This window comes from Ranitomeya imitator, chromosome 4, assembly GCF_032444005.1.
Source record: "Ranitomeya imitator isolate aRanImi1 chromosome 4, aRanImi1.pri, whole genome shotgun sequence".
Classification (NCBI taxonomy): Eukaryota; Metazoa; Chordata; class Amphibia; order Anura; family Dendrobatidae; genus Ranitomeya; species Ranitomeya imitator.
In genome coordinates this window covers 231,377,683-231,387,691 of record NC_091285.1, presented here as the reverse complement: position 1 = coordinate 231,387,691, position 10,009 = coordinate 231,377,683, and positions in this window count along the sequence as shown.

The window sequence follows — 10,009 nt, the reverse complement described above, 5'->3', positions numbered from 1 at the left end:
TATTACTGTGATTTTTTTTTTTACAACAGAGTATTTATGACCTCACTGTGCTTTTTTGTGTCTTTAAGTTTTTTGGTGGTGTGTGAACAGGTTCCTACAGACTTGTTCAATGTGCAAGTAGCCCATGTGTTTCTGGTTCTATAATTGTTCTCTTGTTTCTACAAGACTAGGGAGTCCACCACTTCTTATGGGTCATTTGCATCAAAGCTGTTCCATCCTGCATGTTCACATGGATATTCCCTCACTGAACCCTGCTTATACAGGTACTATACAGATGATGGGGTTTTTAAATACATCAGATAGGGATTATATACATTAGTTAGGACTGCTCTATATGGGTATACCTTGACGATTGGTGGAGCAGCTTAGTATACATTTTCTTTGCAAAAAAACGTATCAACTGTTTTTTCCAACTTTTGACTTGCACTTGCTTATTACTGTGATTTTTTTTACAACAGACTATTTTTGACCTCACTGTGCTCTTTTGTGTCTGTTAGTTTGTCGTATGTCATACAGCCACTTTCTGCCACTTACATTGTGTTGCATTACAAGAGCTCACTTGCCCTGCTGCTAGTGTGCTATCGGAAAGGGTCTTCAGTGCTGCTGGTTCAATACTGACCGAAAAAAGGACAAGTCTGGCTGCCTAGAATGTTGATGATCTAACCTTCATTAAAATTAACCAATCATGGATTTCAAATTATTTTGCCCCACCTTCCCCTGCTGACACATAGCTTGCCTGAAAAATGTCTTGCTTTTGGCCTCCTCTTACTGACTTCTCCAATTCCTCCATTTGCAGCTGCTGAATGTCCACCATAGGCCATTTTTATACCTCCCTAAATGAGCTGACTCCCCCCACAAGGCCGTGGTCACCACCTGGCGCAAGCACCCGTGCGAGTGCCGTTTGCCTGGACAGGTGGGTGCGCCCACTCTTGGGCGATGGCACTGGCAAAGGGTCCCTCATAGTACAATGAAGTATCTCTGATGGTGGTGGTGCACAACCAACGTCAGACACACCGTCGTAACATGAGGGGCCCTGTGCCAGTACCGCCGCCCACGAGAGTGTTCCCCTCCAGCTCGAACAGTGCTCTACCACTTGCAATACTTACCTCTCCCTGCTCCACTACTGTGTAGTCTGTGTTGTTAAATCCTTCAATGGCACTGCCAATACAGATTTGTTGAAATGATAGATGATAGTTAAAATATACAGGGGCCCTGGCCTCCATTTAGACCAGTTAATACTTTGTGCCTACTACCACTGTCTGCTACTCAGCAGAGGAGCCCACCCCTGTACCTAGCTATGCCACCTGTTTATTTATGAACAATTTTTTGGCAGACATTTAGCCCACTTTATTATTTGGGCCTACTAACTGTGTCTGCCACTCATTACAGTTGTCCTCCACTGAACAAAGCAATGCCGCCTGTTTAGTCCTGTTACCAATTTTGAACTGCATTTAGCCTACTTTATTATTTGGGCCTACTAACTGTGTCTGCCACTCATTACAGTTTTCCTCCACTGAACAAAGTAATGCCGCCTGTTTAGTCCTGTTACCAATTTTGAACTGCATTTAGCCTACTTTATTATTTGGGCCTGTATCTGTGTTTCCTCCTCATCCTGCCCATTGCCCAGCCACTGCTAGATGAGTCTGCTGGTACATTGACCCAGACCACTATATTCCTCTTGCACTCTACACAGCCAGAATCTGACCCTGCTGAAAGTCAGGTTCCCCTTCTCGCATACTATACCACCTTACACAGGGACAAAGAGGAAGGTGCAGATGAAAGTGCAGGTTCCTTCATCAGGTGGGGGGGCATACTCGTTGGCAACATCACTGGCACAGGGCCTCTCATAGTACGCAAAAGTGTCTCTGCCAGTGGGAGGCGTCACCCACCGTCAAACACACCGCCGTACTATGAGGGGCCCTGTGCCAGTGCCAATGAGTGGGCCCCCCCTGCTTGCTCAGGATCACAGCACTTGCAAAGTTGAAATACTTACCTCTCCCTGCTCCACCGCCGTGACGTATTCAGCGTTTCCTGGGCCCACGAAAATCTTGAGCCAGCCCTACCCCCCCACAACTTTAGCCAAATGAGCCCCAGTTTTCAATGCCTAACTATTATTATAAAGTAAATTAAGATTGACAAGCTTAAGTAATAAGAATTGATGTTTTTGGCATTAAAATGGGCACTGTAGGTGTTTTCTTGTACTCACTTCACTACAGACTTTGATTCCCCAATAACTTGCATTGGGTTTCGTGTTTAAGTCGGCCCCGGACTTTTCGCAATAATCGGCCGATTTCACCCCACCCGACTTTTGACAAAGTCGGGTTTTGCAAAACCCGACTCGATCCGAAAAAAGTAAAAGTCGCTCAACTCTAATCAGTATTCAAAATAGACTCACTGGCATCATCGAGCTTCTCTTGAAACTGAGAATTGCAAGAACCATCTTAGCTGCCTCTGATGCTTGGTCCGGAGCTGGATAAAATTAATATTTTTATTGGCTCCTTAGGAGCTTTCTCTTCTTGGACAGTCGGGCTGGGTGTTATAAAGTTAACTTAGCTTTTGCACGCAGGTCAGTGCAATCACTTTCCAAGATTACAAAAGGTTGAAACCCGGTAAATCTATATTTAGATATAACAGGCAAGTTCATCAATATATTGAAGCTGGCAGTAACGTGCAAGTGCAATGACATAAAATGTAGGTAAATGGAAGAAAGAGATCACTTCCCAGGTAGGCCACCAGTTGCCTAAAAGCTAAAGATGAGTAGCACCTGAAATAACAAATACAAAGAACCAAATAGGCATTAACTTCCCAAAACACACCTTTCTTAATGTGCTGCTTATCTTACGTTTTGGAGTTGTTTTTGCCCTTTAAGCCTTTTCATCTTTTTCCTTCAGGCAGATCCTCTTTTCCCTATTTCCCTACATTTTGCTTGCTTTTCACTTTGTTAGCCTCAGTATATTATAATACATATAATATATTATAATGGTCTACCTGCCTGTTTATGTTTATATATTTGCTTCATTTTTCTTATTTACTTATTTTATCTTGTTTGGTATCTTTTCCCTTGTATACAAACATTTTTATGCCTTTTTGATCTTTAATAAAGTAATAATAATAATGATGCTAATAATTAATAAAGTAATACATGCTATTTTGTGTCTTGCACATTGTTGAATTGTGTGGTCAGTTGTGGTTTGCATAGTGATGCATTAAGTACATATTGTTGGGGTGAAACTATTAGATTTATTTATAAAAATATAATAGTTTAATACTTTTAGTGGTCAGTGTGTGTTGCACTGGCTTAAAACTTTACAGTATCTCCTTTACCTTTTAGGCTTTTAAGACTTGCTTGTAATTTGTTCATAGTAAACTGTAGGACAAGCTAGCTACATGGCTGTTATCTATGTGGGGGGCCTGGCATAAAAAAAAGAAAAGAAAAATGGGTTAGAAACATTATTGCGTGCCACAGAATCTCAGTATCGCCACAGGACTCCATTTCTTGTTGGAAATGTCAGGTTGTGAAGAAGGGTGAAGATGCATGAAACAAAGACCAGCTGTGACACAAGTAAAAGAAATACTTGAGTTTCAGCTGCAAACTCTATCAAGGCCTTTCCTTTTCTTATGATCAATATAAGGCATGTTCAAATGTAATACAATATCCTTGCCAAATGGTATTTGTTTAATTACGGTGAAAGATCCGTTACGCTGTGACCTTTCGAGTTTTTGTTTGTAGGACTTCAGGAAATGTAAAAATAGCATACATTTCCATATGTGTGGTCGATGTTGGAACCAATGTCTTTGTTACATATTTGCTATATTGTTTAACAATGTGAATTATTGAGTAATACAGATTTTAATGTTGATGGCGAGGGAAGCAGATGAAATTGCCAGGACTAAAATTACAATTCCTTTTGCACACAAGTATGATAATATGATATCTGAACATGGCTTAGACAATTGTTGCAACCAAACAAAAATATATTAAATAAGTGGTCCAGTTATTAAAAAGGGACAAGTAATATTGAGAATGGCATTTCTTTGATTTTGCTGGATAACCAAGACCATAATGTTTCTGGGCATCTCACGTGCAGCAGTTCCAAGGGAAATGTTTTGTCAAGGTGAAATGCTAAAATGCATTGTCTAAAATTGTTTAGTGGATCACAATTTAACAAGTAATTGTTTTGTTGATAGTTTTTTGCACATAAGATTGTTGTTCATTGAAACAGACTATTAGTCTTTCCCACAGAAAAACTGTGGATACACGAAAACCTATAAGGAGCCTCTATAAACCAGAGAAATTTTGCCTAGAGTAATGACTCTTAGGACATTTGTCGTTCTCATGTAAGAGCAAGATTTGGTGTAGAAGGAACTAATGGTCTTTTTTATCTTGTGTAGCATCCACTTCTGGTCCCATGTTTCGCAAAAGAAAGAGAGACTAATATACTGGTGCATCTTCAATGCTTTACGTGAAGGCAGCTGGCTAAGTGTCTCATTATAATAGCTAGGCCAGCTAACCTCTTCTCTTCTTCGGATGATGCTTAGCCAATGCATCTTCTTTGTCCATGGGGCAGCATGTATGATAAATGGAGAAGCCTTCTCAAAATGTCTTTAATTAAAATACATTGTATCTACTTTGGTTAAAATCGTGTCCAGAAATATACTACAAATTTCACCAATGCCATTTGTACATACAATTTTGAGTTTTAGGAATGGTTTTTAAACATGTTAAACTGAAAGTTGAAAACAATCCAGCAATTTTTATTTTTTATAAAGGTTATAAGCAAAAAAAATGGCTAAAATAACTATGTAAATCTAAAAGTAGACTTGCAAGAAGTTTCAGCAAACTATATGATGTGAATTATTAAGCAGAATACACTCTTATGAAATATATTTTTGTTGGCTTCACCAAGAATACCGTGTAATGCCATATGCCCACAGGAGAAAGACTTTTATTTGAAATATATCGACTTGTTCATATTTGGCATTGCAAAAAGATGCAGAGGAAAATTATTTTATACTTGTATGTAGCAGAATAAATTGGTGGTCATAGGAGACTGGAAAGTGTTTGCGAAACACAGCAACAGCTGCTGTATACAGCCGCCCCAAAATCCAAATGCAGAGACTGTCCATCATTAGAACTGGATATAGCATGAGAAAATCTTTGATCTCACAACTGACATATGAGTCCATGCGTAGTTGAGACATAAAAAGCATATTGAAATTAAACATGCTAAATCATCTTGTTCAGAGCACAATGAACAGTTGTAGTGAATGTTTCCATCTGCTCTCTCATTTTCTTCTGCTGCATTTGTGTCAATGAAAATGACATGCAATAGTAAAACCATGCATGACCGCATTATCTGTAGAAAAAAAAGTATATTATATAAGGTTGATCTCAATTGTTACTGATGAGCGAATTCATTCAGCAATATTCGTTACACTCACAAATAGTACGGTATTCGGGCTACTCGTTACTCAGCGAGTAACTCGGTATTCACCTCGGTATATTCGAGTGACTTGCCCAGCATGTTTGACACTTTATTTGAAGCCAATAAACATGCTGGGCTGGCTAACCAATCACAGTAATGTCTGTGCCATCTTTGGTGTAGCATTGCTGCGATTGGCTGGCCTTCCAATATCATAGGGACTATGTAAAGGTTGCCGACGCCTTCTTGCACACATTGCAGCCGGAAATAGCATAGGGAGGGCATAGTTTCAACATAGGGACAGTGAAAGGAGCGTAGAGAAAATGATAAGAAATTACAGTGAGCATTATTTACTCCAAAAAGCTCTTTTAAGAGCTGAAGATTGTCAAAATTAGTTGTTTGTTAGGTTGGGATTTTGTAGGGAGTGATTTAATAGGAGGGAGGGTGAGTGAAAGGCAGACACCTGGTTGTTATAATCATTGCAAGTATATGCTTCAGCTCTCTGCTACTTTCCACTAAAAATACCTAATCTTTGTCTAGCAGTTGTGCGTAGTTGTGGATAGAGATAATCGGACATGACAATTTAGCACTGGCAATAATCTTCATTACTTCACATTTTGAGTGTGTCAGGAAGACTATTTTTAAAAAATCATAATTTTCCATTGGTTTAAAAAATAGCATATCTTTATCTAGCAGTTGTGCGACTGGCGCAATCTGGGTACAGATATTCATATGTGACAATTTAGAATGGGCAATAATCTTCATTACTCCACATTTGGAGTGTGTCAGCAAGGCGAGTGAAGAAAAAAATCTGAATTTTGCATTGTTTTAAAATATAGGGTATCTTTATCTAGCAGTTGTAAAACTGGCACAATCCGAGTACAGATATTCATACGTGACAATTTAGCAGGGGGAAATAATCTTTATTACTTCGCATTTGGAGTGTATCAGCAAGACGATTAAAAAAAATCATAATTTTCTATTGGTTTAAAAAATAGCGTATCTTTAGCAACTAGTTCTGTGACTGGCGCAATCAGGGTACAGATAATCTTATGTGACAATTTAGCAGAGTAATCTTCATTAATCCGCATTTGGAGTGTGTCAGCAAGACGATCTCCCAAAAAATTGCCACACATTGCTAGATACAGTGAATTTGTACATGAGACCTTTGTAAGGGTACTTCTGAAAAATAAAGCCTGTATTTTTTGGTTTCATAAGCATAACGCATTCAAGATGAGAAAGGGTGACGTTAAGGGACGTGGATGTGGTGGTGCTCGCCATGGCCATGTGACCTCTAGATCCGAAGGTGACTATCTCGTTCTAGGTTCCTGTCAAAATTTGGTCAGCACTAGTGTTGAGCATTCCGATACCACAAGTATCGGGTATCGGCCGATATTTGCGGTATTGGAATTCCGATACCGAGTTCCGATACTTTCAGTATATTGGATACCGGAATCGGAAGTTCCCATAATTCAAAGAGCCAGAATTCAGCCAATGAGGAATGATTAGAAGTGTGGGCACATCCTGTTCTGCATGGTAGGCATGTAACTACTGGCATGGCTGTGATTGGATGCTGAAATGATGTCATGATGCACTATATAAGTCGTCACCGCCGCAATTTTGGGTTCACTCTGCAATGAATTCAGTTAGGGACAGGACGCTGTGTTCTGACTGAGGGCCAGTTTTGAGATAGCGATTTGCTTCATTGTGCTTTACCCACGCTAATTTAGCAACCGCTGTGTGAGAACCTTGCTTTTGCCTTGCAGCGCTGTTCACAGCTGTCTGCAAGGCGTCTGTGTGAGTGCAGCTCACGCTGTTGTCTGTTCTACAGCCACCGCTGGTTGTAGTCAGCTCAGCGCACGTCACTGCCTCATACTGTTCAATTGTCCTTTTTTGCATTAGTGCTGCCTGCAGCACATTTTTCCTGTTTTTCTCCTATTAGTGAGCTTCTACCCGTATCCTGCTAGATTGTGGAAAAACACTATATAAGTGTCATGTTGGACACTGTTCACACTAGGGCATCCGACAGACAGCGGTAATTCCACATTTGTCCACTATACGCTCAGTGGCGCTGGCTAGATTTTATCCAGGTTATCCAGGGTTAATCTGGCTGGTAATCTGGTTGGAGGCTGGGTCACGCCCATGGCCTTTAAATAGTCATTCTGGACTTTGGGCATCGCCGATTATAGCTTGTGTCTTGTGCCTGGTGATCTCAGTCTGGAGTTGTGGTCTAGGAGTTGAAGTATCGTATCTGGTGGTGTATTATCCTTTGTCATATTTCTCCTTCCTATATTTGTGTTTATTTTTGCCCTGTGCACATTATAGTGTTTTCCTGTGTGTCTGCGGCGAGGTGCGTTTTTAGTTTTCCCTGTCTGTACTTTCTGTGTAGGTTGGTGTGTGGTCTTATCACTGGGTGGCGGGTGGAGGTTTCAGCATAGGGCTAAAACAGGAGTCAGGGTCAGGCCTGGCCGCCCAGACAAGCACACCATCAGTGTAAATTCTGGGAGAGGGACAGACAGGGTTTTTACTAGTCTGAGGTATATTGCAGGGGCCCAGGTAATCAGCTTTAGTCTACCCAATACCCCCTTGACAATAAGAGTACATAGAGAAGCTTTTTTTGGCCTTGCAGTGCCCTTCACGGCTGTCTGCACGGTCTGTGTGTGAGTGCAGCTCACTCTGTAGTCTGTTCTGCCGCCACAGCTGGTTGAAGTCAGCTCAGGGTGCGTCACTGCCTCATACTGTTCCATTGTCCTTTTTTCAATTAGTGCTGCCTGCTGCACATTTTTTCAAATTTAGCCTATTAGTGGGTTTCCATCCGTATCCTGCTAGATTGTGGAAAAACACTATATAGGAGTACATAGAGGAGCTTTTTTTGGCCTTGCAGCGCCGTTCACGGCTGTCTGCATGGTCTGTGTGTGAGTGAAGCTCACTCTGTAGTCTGTTCTGTGCCACAGCCGGTTGTAGCCAGCTCAGGGTGCGTCACTGCCTCATACTGTTCCATTGTCCTTTTCTCAATTAGTGCTGCCTGCTGCACATTTTTCAAATTTAGCCTATTAGTGGGTTTCCATCCGAATCCTGCTAGATTGTGGAAAAACACTATATAGGAGTTCATAGAGGAGCTTTCTTTGGCCTTGCAGCGCCGTTCACGGCTGTCTGCACAGTGTGTGTGAGTGCAGCTCACTCTGTAGTCTGTTCTGCGAAAAAAACAAAAAGTTAATAAAGTTCACCAAACACTCTACTTTACAGCTGTGTAGGCCACATTAGCTCATATTAAAGTCTAGTCCACACTTTAGAAAATTAGTGTTTCTTATGCCTGTTACGAGCTGTTCAGGAATAAGCACACTAAGCCCTTAGTACTTTTCAGCCTATCTTTATCAGTCTACCAAGATGAAGAAGGCAGGGAGTAAGGCACGTGGTCATGGGCGTGGAGCAGGGAGAGGACGTGGGGATTCCGTGCCTGCTGCAGGCACCGGTGACTCAACATACCCCAGTTTCAGCAGGGAACAGTCCTTCGTGCGCAGGTTTGTAGGAGATCACCGTACCTCGCTGCTGCAGGAGGAACAAATTGAAACCGTTGTCGATGGATGGCAGCTAATGCATGGACTTCAATTAGTGCCACATCCTCTCAGGCACAGAGCACTGGAGAGCACCCATCTGTCTCTTCACCACCTGCCAAATTGCCCAGGCAGTCAGCGAGCCCAGGACAGGAGCCATCTCTACTTCTGTTCTCTGAATCTCTTGGGTTGGAAAGAGGGGGCCAGCCAAGCAGCATTTGAGAAATGGAAGAAGAGGCAGTATGCAGTGATGCCCAACAGCTTTGTCTCTCTGAATCTGAAGAGGCAGATGGGCCAGTGCCTCTGGTCAGCACACCTCAGTACGCATCTGATGATGAGACTCAGGTGCCACTTTCTGGTGCGTACTGTGCTGCCAACACTACCCAGGGGAAGCAGTTGGTGGAAGAGTGTAGTGTAGATGATGAGGTCCTTGACCCATCATGGCGTGAGGGACAGGAAGGTGGTGAGAGCAGCTCTGAGGAAGAGATTCACCGAACAGCCCAAAGAGGGAGAGGGAGGGGGAAGACTGTGTTGCCTGTAGCCTCCACTTTGGCACCCATTAGGAGCATGCCTCTTCCAAAGCCAAAATGGGTGCTCCCAAGACTTGCAGTGCCTGGTCCTTTTTTGACACAGTTGCAGATGACATTTGCTTTGTCAAATGCAAGCTGTGGAATCAGAAAGTCAAAAGAGGGAAAAGTGTCAGCAACCTCAATACCACAAATATGTGGAAACCTGTGCGGACCAAGCACATGGTGGAGTTACAAAAACACACTGAAGACGTAGGCTGTCATGATCCCAATGGCAGGGGATCACAAAAGGACAAGCACAAAAACAAAAACAAGCTCTAGGGTGATGGAACCTGAGCTGACCGCGATCCTGAACCTAAACACACAACTAGCAATAGCCGGGGAACGTGCCTACGATGTTTCCTAGACGTCTCGCTCCAGCCGAAGGACTAACTTCCCCTATTAGAAGAAACACAGACCTCTCTTGCCTCCAGAGAAAGCCCCCACAGAAATAGCAGCCCCCCAC